Below are 16,915 nucleotides of genomic sequence, written 5' to 3' on the forward strand. Positions count from 1 at the left end.
ATTATAACCCCTTAGAGGACAGTGGTGTCACTAAGACCTTGGTGGTAGCCAACAGGTCTCTATCTGGACTAAGATCAACTCAACAGAAGGTAAGTCATGCCCGAAACTGGAAACCTAGATAACTACTCAGTGCTAATGAAGTCACGGATATTGGATGAGAACCTAAAACCATTACTTTACTGAACCAGAATAATCCTAACAATTTGTCTTTATATCCACAGATGAAGGTAGTCTTTACCCTCATCAAGCAAACATCTCTTTGCAATGGAATGCCAGGAACCAAAGGCTTGAATCAGGTTTTATATTAGTGTCCTTGGTCCATTTGGAGTTGAGTTTTGTTCAAGGTGAGAGATTAGGATCCAGTTGCATTCTTCTACATGTACCTTTCCAGTTTGTCCAGAACTATTTGTTGAAGATGATGTCTTAAACCAATGTAAAATTTCTTTTTGTCAAAAATCAAGTGTCTGTATGAGCATCAGGTTATATTTGGACCTGCAGCTCTATTTTATTTGGTAAATGTGTCTGAGTTTGTGCCTGTACCACTTTTCTTATACCCACAGATAAAGGTAGCTCCCACTCTTTATCAAGAAGCTTTTTCTGATGGTATCCTGGTTAGGTTTTGGGTTTGCGGGGGGCTTCTTTGTTTCTTGTTTGCTTTTTGTTGTCATCTGGACACAAGCTATGGTTTTCTGGGAAGAGGAAACCTCAATTAGAAAAAGCCTCCACCAGTTAGATGAGTAGCTGAAAAGGTTCTTTTCCACTCTGTAGACGTCTCAAGCTTTTTAGGTTTTGGGGAGTCCCGTTCGTCAGTTGTTGGTCTTAGTTCCCGAGTTAACTGAGTCCTATTCACATAGCCCTTTCTTTCACCTGTGTGGTGTAGGGCATTGTTCTTCTCACAGTCTCAGCACTTCTGGCTTCACATTGCGTCTTTGGCCCATTTGGAGTTAGTAAGCCTGTTTTCTTGATGAATGATTGATGTGGGGGTGCCCAGTGACTGTGGGTGGAATCACACCTGGGAAGGTGGCTCTGTGTTGTGTATGAAAGCAGGCTGAATAAAACAAGCAGTGGTTTCTGCTTCGCTTCCCGCCTCCAGGTTCCTGGCTTGCTTGAGTTCCTACTACAGCTCTTCTTTATAATGGCCTGTGAGCTGAATGGTGAAATAACCCTCTTCTTCCCCCAAGGTGTCTTTGTCACGGTGGTAGAGAGCTAACACAGAAATTTGTACCAGGATCGTGTGATATTGCTGTGACAGTCATGATCACGTTGTTTTAGGGGGTAATTGTGGATGTGTTTGAAACTTTGATCTGGCAACATCATTGAGTGTTCATTGCTTAATGAGCTCTTACTGGAGTGTGGAAGACAAGAATGATGAGAACACTGACGATGGAGGCTTAGCTTGTGATGTTTCAGAGGAAAGTAAAGACTCTACCATGCGATGTTTATGCACTGAAGTAAATCATTCACACTACTGGAACAATTAATGGTGGTTAGTTGGAACTGGGAAATCACCTCTGGGTAAGAGGAGAGCAGCATCTTTGAGATGAAAACACTCCCTTTGCGTCAGTTCACAGTATCTGTAGTCCAGACATGGCCAGTGCTGAGTCTCAGACTATCGGCCCAGCATGATAGTGTGTAAACATCTCCCGTGTGTTACTGGAGTTAGTGGTATTTGAACTGCAAGATGAAGAGAATCATGAAAAGCAGTGGAGGCTTGGCACTAAGAGAGGCCAGGAAAGACCACTGATGAAGGTGCAGCATCAGGAGCACTGAGTACACTTGGCTTGACAAGGTTGTGCAGAAAAACTACTAAGACTTACAGAAATTAAACTTTTAAAGTGTTTGAGTTTCTTAGACTGTAGGACTGTTGTGGTTGTGTGTGTGTGTGTGTGTGTGTGTGTGTGTGTGTGTGTGTGTGTGATATATTAATGAGATCTGGAGGATGAACCAGAAAGGAAAGATGTATTTGTGTGTCAAGTTGACAAAGGTTCCATTATGCTGATTAGTTTATTATCAACACAGCTAGTGTTATCTGGGAAGATGGAACCTCAACTGAGAAAATGTCTTCATAAAATCGGGTGAGATAGAAAGACCTGGAGGGAACAGAAGCTCCACAAGGAGACCAACAGAGCCAAAAAAATCTGGGCTGAGGAGGTCCTGCAGAGGCTGAAAAATCAACCAAGGACCAGGCATGCAGAGGACCTAGACCCCCTGCTCAGATGTAGCCCATGGGCAGTTCAGTCTCCATGTGGATTCCCTAATAAGGAAAGCAGGGACAGTCTCTGACATGAACTAAGTGGCTGGCTCTTTGACCGCCTCCCTCTGGGGAGGTGGCCTAACTAGGCCACAGAGAGAGAAGATCCAAACAGTCCTAATGAGACCTGATAGGCTAGGGTCAGGTAGTAGGGGAGGAGGACCTCTCCTATCAGTGGAGTAGGAGAGAAACATAAGGGGTGAAGAGGGAGGGAGGGTAGGACCGGGAGAAGATAAGGGAGGGGCGTGCAGCTGGAATACAAAGTGAATAAATTGTAATAAATAATAATAATAATAATAATAATAATAATAATAATAAAGAAAAAATGTAATTGGCCTATAGGCCAGTCTGTGGAACATTTTCTTGATTAATTATTGATGTGAGAGGGCCCAGTGTGCTAGCGACTGTGTCACCCTAGACAGGTGGTCCTGCATTGTATAAGAAGCAGGCTGATCAAGCCATAAAAGAAAAATCAATAAGCAACTTTCCTCTATGGTCTCTTCATCAGTTCCTCCCTCCAGGTTTCTGCTCTGCTTCCAGTTCCTGCCATGGACTCTCTTCATGATAGACTTTAAGCTGTAAGGTGAAATAAACACTTTCCTCACCCAAAGTGCTTCCAGTTATACTGTCTTTATCACAGAATAGAAAGAAAAGTCACACAGATGGAGACAATTACAGCAATGCACAGCTGGTTAAAATTCAGAGAATAAGATGCCTTTGGGTGACCAGCTTGAGTTTATAAGCCTCCAATGCTACATTTAATCCCAAGGCTCAGAAAAAAAAAAAATTACAGGGAGATTGTAAATGTTAGAAGACCAGGATCCTGTTGATAATTTCTTCCAAACCTGGCAGGAAGAGTGTACCATGAACTCTCAACAACATGGATGTTTAAAAAAGAAAAAAAAAAGAAAAAAAAACTGCTAGTTACACCACTAGCTTACATGCTGTTGTGGATGGAAGAAATTTCACAAGACCCAACCCATGGACAATAATATCAATTGGTATTGTCATTGTGCAGGTCTTGTTTAGGCCGTCCTTTATAAGATTTAATGAATAAAATTCTGTCTCTCTCTCTCTCTCTCTTTGGGTGGGTTAAGTGGACTTTTATTTGTGATATTCAAGAGAATAAGGCTTCCTAAGCTCCTCCCCTTCTTCTGGTGGTCTGGGACAGAAACTGTGAGGGGAGATGCTTAATGTTGTGGCCTGAGTTGGGACAGGGACTCCTCAGCAGTCTAGAGTCTCTCTTTAGCTCTCATGTTTTTGCTGGGGTTGATGGTTCAGAGCTTCTCACTCCTCGGAGGCCATGTAGTCCATGAGGTTCACCACCTCTTTGCTGTAGCAGAATTCACTGTTGTGCTAAGAAATTAGCTTTACAAAATTGTCATTGAGATCAATGCCAGCCCTAGCATCAAATGTGGAATAGTAGGTATCACTATAAAACTTGCAAAAGACCATCTGGTCCTCAGTGAAGCCGAAGATGCCCTTTAGTGGGCATTTAGATATCTGCTTCACTACCATCTTGATGTCATCATACTTGGAAGCTTTCTGCAGGCCAGCATGTCAAATCCACAATGAACACACTGGCCGTAGGAACACAAAAGGACATGCCAGTAAGCTTCCCATTCAGCTCTGGGATGACCTAGCCCACAGCCTTGGCAGCACTGGTGGATGTAAAGATCATGTTCTGGGCGGCCCCACAGCCATCACCATAGCTTCTCAGAGGGGTCAGCCACAGTCTTCTGGGTGACAGCGATGGCATAGACTGTGGTCATAAGCCCTCCCACAATGCCAAAGTTGCCATGGATGACCATGGCTAGGGGGCCTAAGCAGTTGGTGATACAGGAAATATTGCTGACAGTCTTGTGTGAGTTTTCATATTTCTCAAGGTTCACATCCATCACAAACATGGGGGCATTGGCAGAAAAGCCAGAGATGCTAACCTATTCCGCCCCACCCTTCAAGTGGGCCTCATCTTTCTCCATGGTGGTGATGACATCAGTAGTCTCCACAACATTCTTGGCACCAGAATTACCCCATTTGATGGTGGGATCTCACTCCTGGAAGCTGGTGATGGCCTTCTCTGTGATGACAATTTTTCCTTTTTCAGCCTTGACTGTGCTGTGGAACTTGCCATGAGTAGAGTAATGCTGGGACATGTAGACAATGTAATTGAGGTCAACAAAGGCATCAATGATGGCAACAACATCCACTCTGCCATAGTTGAAGGAAGGTAACCAGGCTCCCAATGTGGCCAAATCCATTCACTGTGACCTTCACCATTGTGTTTCAGGGACAAGGCTGGCACTGCACAAAAGGATGCAGCTGTCTTGGAATGGGGAGGAACAGAGAGCCACAACTGTGGCTTATGCAGAAGGCACTACCTCGTAGTAGACATGCTGGTCCTCTAACTCTCGTTAAGTGAACAGGTTGTACTACTGATGTATCAAGTATGAAATTCACAAATAATAATAATAATAATAATTAATAATAATAACAATAGGCTTTGTATTCAACATATCTACCAAGCCAGAACACCCATTTTCTTTTCTGTGCTCTAACCCTGTGAGTCTTCTCCCAAAATGTGCCTTCTCTCTAACCCACCAAATCTAGCTGGGATCCCATACCCAGTGTCCTGCTTTGTCTGTCCATCACTATCTGTTCTGTAACCAACCTTTAGGCTTCTGGTAGAAAACATCTTACTATGACCACTCACAGGTCTATTCTTGACAATGTCCTATCACTACACCCAGCCAGATGTCGCACATCATTCTCCAAGTTCTAGCCTTGTAAGTCAAACTGACACTGCTTATCCAGTCCTTCTCCCCAGCTAGCTAGATACTGTCGTCTGGATCCCACATCGAGAGCACCAGCAAAATCCACCTGTTGCCTGCACAGCAACCTACTTCTATGTATTTTTCAGGATCCACATATCTTGTCACTACCCACGGGTCCCTTCTGTATTACAACCAACCTCTCCAGCTACCTAGATCTCTCACATCCTTCTCCAAGCTCTAGCTCCATGAGTCTTTCTGTCTCTCCTCCTTTACAAACCCTCATCAATTCATCAGGTCTAGCCCAGGTCCAGCATCAATGCCCTAGCCTAGTCCAGCCTCCCCTGTTGTGCCAAACCAACCTCTTGGCTTCTGCTAAGACCCTCCCTACCTATACCCAAATTGCAGGCCCTTATTATACCACTGATCTAGATCTTTCTGCATACTCCAGGAGACACATTCTATACACTATTCCTGTCTACCTGACTTCATTCCACCCAAGACATTTCCAACCCATAGGCCCAAACCACCCACATATCTTTTCTTCCTCCCCAATCTGCTCTGTTCATATGGCTTACAGAACTAACAAAAGAAGTCCTCAGGCCAAGATCTCATCATAAAAGAAAGAAATAATACAAAAGATCAAAAAAGGGTACCTTCTTTTCAAAACCTACCAGTTCTGGGCACTCCCTGGCAACCTACTGGCAATCCATCACAATCCCACTCTTTTGCTGGCCATCAAAGCAGGTAGAAGGCCTTCAAACCTTTACTCTCTCTTATCTTCACCCAATCTAACCCCCCAGGCTCCTCCACAGCTCTATAGAAAGCTATATACTGTAGCCTCTCTTCCCTCTCTGTCCCTATTCTTAGGGGACTAAGCAGTCCCTGGTGGCATATTCTGCTCTTCTCCCTCCTGTGGAACCCCTGCCCCAGACCATCACATCACATTAGAAGTAGTAGCTTCTAATACCTAGAAACACACTCTATCCAGAATGCCCGGTGGCCACATAAAGCAGGATCTCAGAAGCATTTCCTACCAAGCAACCCACAGCCACCACACTCTCCTAAAAACCAGAGATGGCAATAGAAACCAAGGAGTGAACACCCTCCCAACAAAGACAACACCAGATATAGGCACCTAGAATCACAGACATCCCAAAGCTAGAAGCGTAGGCGCCGGTGTGAGAGTAAAATCAGTCACTGCTGGGACAGTACATCTTCACTGAAGGCCAGCCACCCTATTACAGTAGGTCCTGAGCGATGCAACACGGCTGAAGTATAAGACAAATACATAAAAAGACCCTTGAACAATAATACGTTAGGGATCGGGGCATGGTGGTGCACTCCTTCAAACTCAGCACGTGGGAAGCAGAGGCAGGCTGATCTCTGTGAGTTTGAGGCTAGTTTGGTCTACAAAGCCAGTTCAAGGACAGCAGATACCAGCTAAGACAACTATACACATCAAAGCGTTCAGTCACAATAGATGTAGAAAAAAAAAGACATTCCATTATTTAAAAAAAAAAATTAAGCAGTATCTATAAATACAGCCCAACTGTAGGCACTGGAAGGAAAACTTTAACCTGAAGAGGTTAACCATACCTAAGAAAACACATGGAATAAATAAGTAGGACCATTCAATCAAAAGAAGAGTAGGGGAGTTGAACTTCTACACAACACACACAAAATAACAGGAGTCAAGAAACATTGCTCACTGATAACTTTCAACATCTTGATTTGCCAATAAAAAGACACCGACTAACAAATGGATTGGAAAACATTCTTCTGTGGCATCCAAGAAAGACACATTAACATCAAGAATAGAAACCACCTCACGGTAAAAGATGGAAAAATATTATGAGCAAACAGAACTAAAAAGGAAGCCAGTATAGCCATTTTAATATCTGACAAAATAGACTTCAAACTAAAACTAATTAAACAGAGAATACTACATATACATTAAAGGGAGAAAAATCTACCAAAATGATATGACAATCCTTTTGTCTTATTTTTTGAGACTGGATTTCCCTGTGTAGCACGGCGGTCCTAAAATTCATTATGTAGACTAGTCTAGCCTTGAAATCAGAGATCCACCTGCTTCCTGGCATGCACCACCAACCAGTTTAGATATCATAATTCTGAATGTCTATGCCCTTAATGCAAGGGCACCCACACCAAAATATTGAACCTCGCACATAAGTAGTGGAGTCAGTACTCCACTCTCATCAGTGGAAATGTCATTCAGACAAAAATTAATCAGAGAACTGCTGGAGCTAGCTCACATCATAAACCAAATGGGCCTAACAGATCTCAGATATCTTCACCGAACAAAAGAATATACCTTCTTCTTAGCGCTTCATGGAACTTTCTCTACTGTTGGCCACATACTGAGTCACAAAGAAGATCTCAATAGACACAAGAATATTGAAATGATCCCTGCAGTCTATCAGACCACCGTGGATTAAAGCTGGATTTCAACAACCACAGAAACAATGAAAAGCTTACAAACTCATGGAAACTGAATAGCTCTCTACTGAATGACTATAATAATTTTTTAAGCTTCCTAGAATTCAATGAAAATGAAGAACACACCCAAACTTGAGGAATACAATGAAAGTGGTGTTAAGAAGACCTTGTATAGCACTAAGTGCCTACACAAAGAAATTGGAGATTTCATACTATCAAATTAACAGTACACAGGAAATCTCTAAAATAAAAGGAAGCAAACACATCCAAGAAGAGTAGACTGCAGGAAATAATCATGCAGGACTGAAATCAATAGGATAGAAACAAAGAGAACAAAACAAAGAATCAATATATGCCACAGCCATATCTAATGGGAACAGCAAAAGTCATAAAGCCGGTACAGCTGCTTGACAAAGGTCCAGCAAAGCTGAGGCTAGCAAGCGCTGTGGGGCAGTTTCCCACTCTTTTGGCCTTGATCTCTTTGTATTGCATGCTTGGGGGTCTTTTGTTATTTGTACAACTTGGGGATATTGGATCAATGAAAATTTTCTAATGAATCATTTATGCCTCCTCCCAGGAGGGATAATGCTTCTAAGCTTTCCCAAGAATGTCCTGACTATTCTACCCCTCCTTCCTTTAGGGAGATATCCTTATGTGGCCCTACTTAAACGTCATCCTTTTGCCCTGGAGGTTGTGACTCAAATAATTATGCCAGAAACCTTCTTCTGAGGCTCTGACTCAGAGATACTCTCGGCACATCTGCCCCTGCACTTCCTCAGAAGCACAGAAATTAAACTTTAAAAGGTAAACAATATTTGGTGGGCCAGAGAAGTTGGCAGCAGATCAAACGAAAAGCCCCCTAAGGTGGACAAAGAATGATATGGATACATGAAAAAAGAATAAAATAGTAAGACTTCCTTTTCTTAGAAAAAAATGAACTCATACAGGGTCATTATAGTGTCCTATGACCAAGGAAGAAAATAACAGCAAGATTACCATATAAATAAATTCTACAAATATATAAAATATAAATGCTGTATAATTGCAGAAATTAAGGAATAACTGCAGCAGCTTTGGCCTAAAAACTTTTCCTGGACCAAATTACAATTAGCACTCTGACTATTGAAAATTGATAATACACTGCCTGGAACATGACAGTCTGCCCAGGCTGGCTTGCATGTTTTCTGTCTAGTACCTTTGAAACTGCAAGAGCTACCAGCCTAAGAATAGGCTACCATACTTTGACAAAATATTCCCTTGAAACGGCAATATTGTTAAAAATCTAGTTGTGTAATTGAAGGAAATTGATTATAAAACATAATTCCGTTCTGTCATTATCCATCAATAATTACTGAACTTATGACAAAGTAGTAGTTAAAACACGAGTCCGGGAACAAAAATGATATGATCTATGTTGTGGAACAACATGCAGCTATTTTTACCTACTAAATTCTGTACAAATACAAAAGCACCAAAACTGCCAGTCAGTCAGGATGCAAAACCTCTCCCGATCCCTGTGTGTGCCTCATTCCTCTTTGTCCCTTGCCAGTCTTGCGTCCAACTTTCGTCAGGCCCTGACCTCACCCGGGCTGGACCCCGGCAAATATGACAAAGAGTTGGTTCTTTGAGAAGATCAAGAAGAGAGACAAACCATTACTTAGCCAAACTACCTAAAAGACACAGAGAAAATATCCAAATTAACAAAATCAGAAACGTAAAGGGGGACATGTAGTAGACACAGGAATTCCAAAGACTCTTTAGGCCATGCTTCAAAATCTGTACTCCACAAAAGAGGAAAATCTAAAAGAAATGGACAAATTTCTTGATAAATTAACACTTGCCAAAGTTAAATCAAGACCAGATAAACAATTTAAATATACCCATGAACCTCAGTCATTAAAAGTTCTTCCAACCAAAAAAAAAAAAAATCCTTTAGCACAGAATTCTACCAAACTTTCAATACCAATACTAATGTCAATATTCCTCAAGTTTTTCCACAAAAATAAACAGAAGGAACATTGCTAAATTCTTTTTACAAGGCTGCAGTCACCATGATATGCAAAACACATAAAGATCTAACTAAGAAAGAGAATTTCAGGACAATTTCCCTTATGAACAAATACTTGCAAATCTAATCCAAGAACACATCAAAAACATCATTCTCCACATTTGGCTAAGGCCGAGGATCTGGCTTGCTTCTATGTATGTGGACCTATCTGCATTGCCCCCGTGGCACGCCTGGGTTGGCTACCCAGAGGCTATTTAAGCTGTTAAGCTGTGGGCTGGCTTTCCCCGGGGTCCGAGGATTGTTCAATGTTCCTGAATAAACTGCATTGAAAAAAAAAAAAAAGGAAAAAAAAAAAAAAAAAAAAAAAAAAAAAAAAAAAAACATCATTCACCATGATCAAATAGGCTTCATCCCAGGGATTCAGGAATGGTTCAACACATGAAAATAGGTCAATGTAATCCACTACATAAGCAAAATGAGAAAAAAAAAACCCACATGGTCATTTCATTAGATGCTGAAAAAGCCTCTGACAAAATCTAACATCTTTTTATGATAAAAGATTTGGAGAAATCAAGGGATACAAGGAACTTACTTAAACAAAATAAAGGTGATTTACAGCAAGCCTTTAGCCAACATCAATTTAAATGGAGATAAACTCAAAGTAATTCTACTAAAGTCAGGAACAAGACAAGGCTGTCCACTCTCTCTGAACTTATTAAATATAGTTCTTAAAGTTCTAACTAGAGCTTTAAGATAACTGAAAGACATTAAGGAGATACAAATTAGAAAAGACGAAGTCAAAGTACTGCTATATACAGATGATATAATAGTATACATAAACAACCACAAAAGTTCTACAAGGGAATTTCTACAACTGATAAACACCTTCAGCAAAGTTGGCGAATACAAGAGTAACTCAAAAGAAATCAGTAGCTCTCCTATACACAAATGACAACAGAGGTGAGGAAGAAAGTAGGGAAACTACACCCTTCACAGTAGCCACAAATAACTTTAACCAAGAAAATGAAGGACTTGTATGACAATAACTTAAAGTCTTTGAAAAAACTTGGAGGAGATATCAGCAGATGGAAAGATATCCTACACTCATGGATCAGTAGTATTAACATAGTATAAATGGCCATCTTACCAAAAGCAATCTACAGATTCAATGCAATCCCCATCAAAATTCCAACAAGTTTTTATAGACCTTGAAAGAACAATACTCAATTTCATATGGGAAAACAGAAATCTTAGAATAGCTAAAACAGTCCTGTACAATAAAAGAACTTCCATACCTATCACTATCCCTTATTTCAAGCTGTAGTACTCTATGGTAATTAAAAAAAGAAAAAGAAAAAACCACATGGTATTGGCATAAAACAGACAGGTTTATCAAGTGTATTCAATTGAGTTGAAGACCAAGACATAAATCCACACACCTATGGAAATCTGATTTTATATAAAGATGCCAGAACTATACAATGGAAAAAAAGAAAGTATCTTCAACAAATGATCTGACTATATGTTGGCATGTAGAAGAATTCAAATAGATCCATATCTATCACTCTTTAGAAAACTCAAGTCTAAGTAGATCAAATACCTAAGTATAAAACCATATATACTGACCTGATAGAAGAGAAAGTGGGGGATAGTCTTGAGTGAAGATTGGTACAGGAGACAACTTTCTGAACAGAATAGCAATAGTTCAGTAAGATCAACAATTTATAAATGGGACCCTGTGAAACTGAAAAGCTTCTGTAAGGCAAAGGAAACTGTCAATAAGACAAAGCAGCAGCCTACAGAACAGCAAAAAGTCTTCACCAACTCTGAATCTGACAGACAGGGCTCAATATCCAAAATATATAAAGAACTCAAGAAACTAGCCATTAACAATCCAAATAATCCAATTTAAAAAATGGAGTACACCATAGGAGAGAGCCAACCCCTGTCACTACTAATGATATTTTGTTATGCTTACAGACAGAGCCTAGCATAACGGTCTTCTGAGAGGCTTCATCCAGCAGCTGATGGAAACAGCAGAGACCCACATCCAAACAATAGGTGAAGCTCAGGGAATTCTGTGGAAGAGTGGGAGGGAGGATAGAGGGAGCTAGAGGGGTTAAGGACACCATTAGAAGGCAAATAGAGTAAACTAATCTGGGCCCATGGGGACCCACAGAGACTGAATCACCAACCAAAGGACATTCTTGGACTGGACCTAGACCCCCTATACATATGTAGCAGCTGTGCAGCTTAGACAACATATGGGTTCCCTAAAAATAGAAGTAGGGGCTGTCTGTACTCTGTTGCCTGCCTCTGAATCCTTTTTCCCCAGTTGTGCTGCCTTATCAGGCCTCAGTGGGAGAAGATGCACTTAGTCCTACTGCAACTGGAGGTGCCAGGGTAGGTTGGTGACCCTTTGGGGCCTCCCCTTCTCTGAGAAGAAGGAAAGGGGAAATGGGGGAGGGGTGTATGAGAATGGGAATGTGAGGAGAGAAGGGAGGGGGCTGAGATCATGGTGTAAAGTGATTAAATAAAATTTTTAAAATGAAAAATAATGGTGTACAAATCTAAAAAGAGAATTCCCAACAGAGGAATCTCAAATCGCCAAGAAACTCTTAAAGGAATATTCAACACCCTTAGCCATCAGTGAAATACAAATAAAAGTGACCCTGAGATTATCTCTTACACCAATCAGAATGGCTAAGATCAAAACACAAGTGACAACTCACACTAGCAAGGATGTGGAGCAAGGGAAACAATCCTCTATTGTTGATGGGAGTGCAAACTTGTACAGCCACTTTGGAAATCAGTTTCTTAGAAAATTAGAAATCTACCTCAAGACCCATATATGGCATTCCTGGGCATATACCCAAGGGATACTCCATCCTATCACAAGGACACTTGTTCAACTATGTTTACAACAGCTTTATTTACAATAGCTAGAAACTAGAAACAAAGTAGATGATCCTCAGCCAATAAGTGGATAAAGAAAATGTGATACATTCATACAATGGAATATTATGCAGCTGTTTGGAAAATGACATCTTGAAATTTGCAACTAGGCAAGGTTTCCAATGGAGGGACTGAAACACCAACCTAGCCACAAAACTTTTGACATACAATTTGTCTGCTTGCATGATGTGCTGTGGTAAAGATGGCACAGAATTTGTGAAACTGGCCAACCAGTGACTGTACCAACTTGAAACCCATGCCATGAGAGGAAGGAGACACCTGACACTGCTTGGAAGGCCAAGAACCAGAAGGTAGATAGATTAAAAAACAAAACAAAACAAAAAAAACACAACTTGGAAAAAAAAAAAAGCTCAATGAAATGATTCCTAACGATATGCTGCTGTGTTCACAGACTATAGTTTAGTATAATTGTCATCAGAGAGGCTTCATGCAGCAACTGATGGGAGCAGATACAGAGACCCATGGCTAAACTTTGAATGGAGCTTGGGGAATTCTGTAGAAGAGTGGGAGTAAGTATTATAGGAGCCAGAGGGCTCAAGGACACCACAAGAACATGGCTCACAATATCAACTGACCAGGGCTCATAGGGGCTAATAGAAACGGAATTGACAACCTGGGAATTATAGGCATAAATAAGGAAAAAGCCTACCAAGTCAATGGTATAGATCGAATCTTCAGTAATACCATAGAAGAAAACTTCCCCACAAACTAAGGAAGAACATATTCATACAGGTAAAAGAAGCACAGAGATCAACAAATAAAAGTGCACTACTAGATGTAAAGACACAAGTGAACATCAATACATTAAGAGTAGATGATCCAATATTCCACTTTCTCCAATAGACAGGTCAACTGGAGAAAATCTAAACTGAAAAACATCAGAATTAGTTGACACCATACATCAGATGGATTTAACAGATACCTACTGAAATATCTCACCCAAATATCAAATACCAGAAAAGAAAATCTTTATGGCATATTATATTAAAACACTAAGTATACATAAAAAGAAAAGTGTATTGAAAGTTGCAAGTGGGAAATAAAACAAGTCACAAATAAACAAAAACCTATTAGAATAACATCTGATTTCTCAATGGAAACTATAAAAGCCAGAGGAGTCTGTAACAATGAATTCCAAGTCCTAAAAGAATATGATGACCAACCTAGACTAATATACCCAACAAAACTATCTGTCAAATTTAAGGAGAAAGAAAAATTTCCCACAATATCAACAGCCTTAAGAAATTATAGTCACCAAACCAAACCTAAGAAAGTACAGATAGTAGAGTTGTGAGCTGAAGAAAGAAATGAGCATAACAGAAAGACTGTAGACCAATAACAAAGGCATAATTAACACAAAGTACCAGTGAGAGAACAAAGCCATCAAAGTCAACAACATGATGACAACAGTTAACACACATTTCAATAATAACTTTGAATATCAAAGTCCTCAACTTTCCAGTGAAAATATGCAGGCTAACTGAATATATCAAGAAATAAAATCCAGCTTTCTGTTTCTACAAGAAACATTAAAGATAGGCACAAACTTAAAGTAAAAGAATGAGTAAAAGTACTTCAATCAAATGAAACCAAGATGCAAAGCAGCTTTTGCTATTCTTGTACCTGACAAATCAGACATCAAACTAAAACTAATCAGAAGACAGAAAGAGTAACACTTCATGCTAACCTAGGGAAGAGTTACCCAATAAGACATTACTATCCTAAACTTATTAGCACCAAACTCTAGTGCAGCCAATTTCATTTTAAAAGTGCACTACTAGATGTAAAGACACAAGTGAACATCAATACATTAAGAGTAGATGATCCAATATTCCACTTTCTCCAATAGACAGGTCAACTGGAGAAAATCTAAACTGAAAAACATTAGAATTAGTTGACACCATACATCAAATGGATTTAACAGATACCTACTGAATATCTCACCCAAATATCAAAGAACACACATTCTCCTCAGGAGCAGACAGAAGCTTCTCTAAAAGGGACCACATCCAGGGATACAAAACAAATCTTTAAAAATTTAAAGATTAAAATAACTGTGTCTGATCTAACTACAGTGCAATAAATGTAAAAGTATCTCTGAACTAATCTCTAGTGAATACACAAACTCATGGAGATTAAGCAGCTCATTACTCAGTGATGAATGGGTCAAAGAGGAAAGAAATTAAAAATTTTCTGGAACTAAATGTAAATGAAAAAAGTCTTAGGGAAACACTGAAAGAAGGTCTACAAGGGAAATTAAAAGTTTTACGTGGCTTTGTGAAAACAAATCACACACACACACACACACACACAAAATAAAAACAAAATAACTGATTTAATGATGCAATTTAAAAAGTGGAAAATTAAGAACAAATGGAATCTAAACCCAGTCAGTGGCAAGAATAATAACTGTTCAAGCAGAAATCAATAAAATAGAAACAAAGAAACCAGGACAACTCTCTTTCAAAAACAAACAAACAAAAAACAGGAAACAAACGAAAAAAGCAAGAAAGAAAAGACTGACAGAACCTTGGCCTTGGCCCAACAAAGAAGAAGAGAGCACCTAAATTAACACAATCTAAATCTAAAATGAACAAGGAAACATTACAAAACAACAAAAAACTCAGAATATTACAAAGGAAATAGTTTTAAAACCAGCACTTCATGAAGCTTGAATTTCTAGATTCAGCCAAACAACTAAAATTAAACTAAGAAGTCAACAACATAAAAAGACCCCTAACAAATGAGGAGATAGAAATACTAATAAATAGCTTCTAGCTTAAAGAAAAAAAATTCCAAGGCCAGAATAATCCGAATTCTACCAGATTTTCAGAGAAGATACAAAGCTAATCCTTCCTTCCATTTATCTATCTATCTATCTATCTATCTATCTATCTATCTATCTATCTATCTATCTTTAAAGACAGGATTTCTGTGTGTAGCCTTGCCTGTCCTGGACTCCCTTTGAAGACTAGGCTGGTCTCAAACTCACAGCAGTCAGCCTGCCTCTTCGTCCCTGAGTGATGTGACTAAAGGTGTGTGCTACCAAGGCCAGCTTCCCTAAACCATTTTTACAAAAGGAAAGAGAGAGCAGCACTCCAAATACCCTCTATACGGCCAGTCAACTCTAACATTTTGAGTTGCTGGTCAGTGTTGTCCAAGAGACTCCCAAACCATACAGGCTATCACTATTGCCCTTGGTTGCCCTATTTCTCAAGACACCCTGCCTTTCATGCACGATCCTGGGCCTCCGAACTGGAACTGACCTGACCTTTATTTCTTCTCTCTGAGGACTTACTTTCATAGTACCAAAAGTTGCAGTGAAAGCTTACGAAGGAGAGAAGTGACCAACAGTCCTACCCACCCGTGACACTATTAACCACATCAAGACTTGCACGGCACAATATCCCTAAGGGTATAGCAGTTCTGTCTGTAGCTTGCCACTGCCCAACAATTCTTTAATTGGACAGACCCTGCACAGGCTTAAGTTAGACAGGGTCCCAGTGCTGCGAATGAGAATTGGACTCCAGCTCTTACTCTTAATCAAGAAGTTATCTCCAATTGGCATCCCTTTGCAAAGGAAAAATTAGTTTTCTTTGAGTCTTACTAAGAATATTGACCACAGTTAAGGGTAGTTCCCATACCCAAGAAGATAGCCAACACAAAATAAACAGTGGGTTTTTTGGGAGACTTTCTGTCTCATTTTACTTTGCTTGGGCAGTTTTTTGTTTTTTTGTTTGTTTGTTTGCCTTAATGATCTTTTGCTTATAGATTATGACTTCCAATCTTATGTCTTTATAGGTTTTGTTTGTTTGTGGTTTTGGTGCTTTCTTGCTATTTTTCATGCTGGTTTACTTGCTTTTTTGTTTCTTTTTCAGAGAGAAAGAAGGAATGGAGATGGGTAGGTAGGTTGGGAGGGTCTAGGAGGATTTGGGAAAAGGGAAACAGGGATCAGAATACATTGTATCAAAAATTTATTTTCAATAAAAAAGAATTCACAAATGAAGCTCCCTAATATTTTTTGTTGTTTCTCAAACTTCTAGACTCCCATTAAAAACCGTACTTTGTAAGACTAAAGCTTAAAAAAAACAATCATGGGTTTCTAGCCATGTGGCCAAGTAAATCTTACTTTGGCGAGTGTAACTCCTGGACATTGACCTGCTCCCACTCTCCCTGCCCCATCAAATGGTCTCCACACCTGCCCACGTGGCCTCAAGCAGAGACCTTGTCCCAGTTATCCCATCTGCTGCCGCAGTTATCACTTCCACACTAAGGTTACTCTCTGAGATCATGTGAGGAGATCCAACAGGCTGAATTTTAAAAGAGGAATATTTTATGGTGTGGTTAAGTTTTAAAAACCTCTACAATTAACAAGCCTAAAACATTGTCGCTTATATTTACCCCTCTGATGTCCTATGTTTGCCACTTTCATTTGATAGTGGTCTG

The 16,915-nt window shown here is 39.9% G+C and overlaps 1 protein-coding gene and 1 pseudogene across 1 annotated transcript in view; both read right to left on the minus strand.

Annotated features, from left to right (window-relative positions):
- Dpy19l2 (dpy-19 like 2) overlaps positions 1 to 16,915 on the minus strand; it is a 129,199-nt gene that overhangs the window by 103,442 nt on the left and 8,842 nt on the right. The window lies entirely within an intron of this gene.
- LOC110553207 (glyceraldehyde-3-phosphate dehydrogenase-like) lies at positions 3,539 to 4,531 on the minus strand (annotated as a pseudogene).

Source organism: Meriones unguiculatus, chromosome 1, assembly GCF_030254825.1.
Source record: "Meriones unguiculatus strain TT.TT164.6M chromosome 1, Bangor_MerUng_6.1, whole genome shotgun sequence".
Lineage (NCBI taxonomy): Eukaryota > Metazoa > Chordata > Mammalia > Rodentia > Muridae > Meriones > Meriones unguiculatus.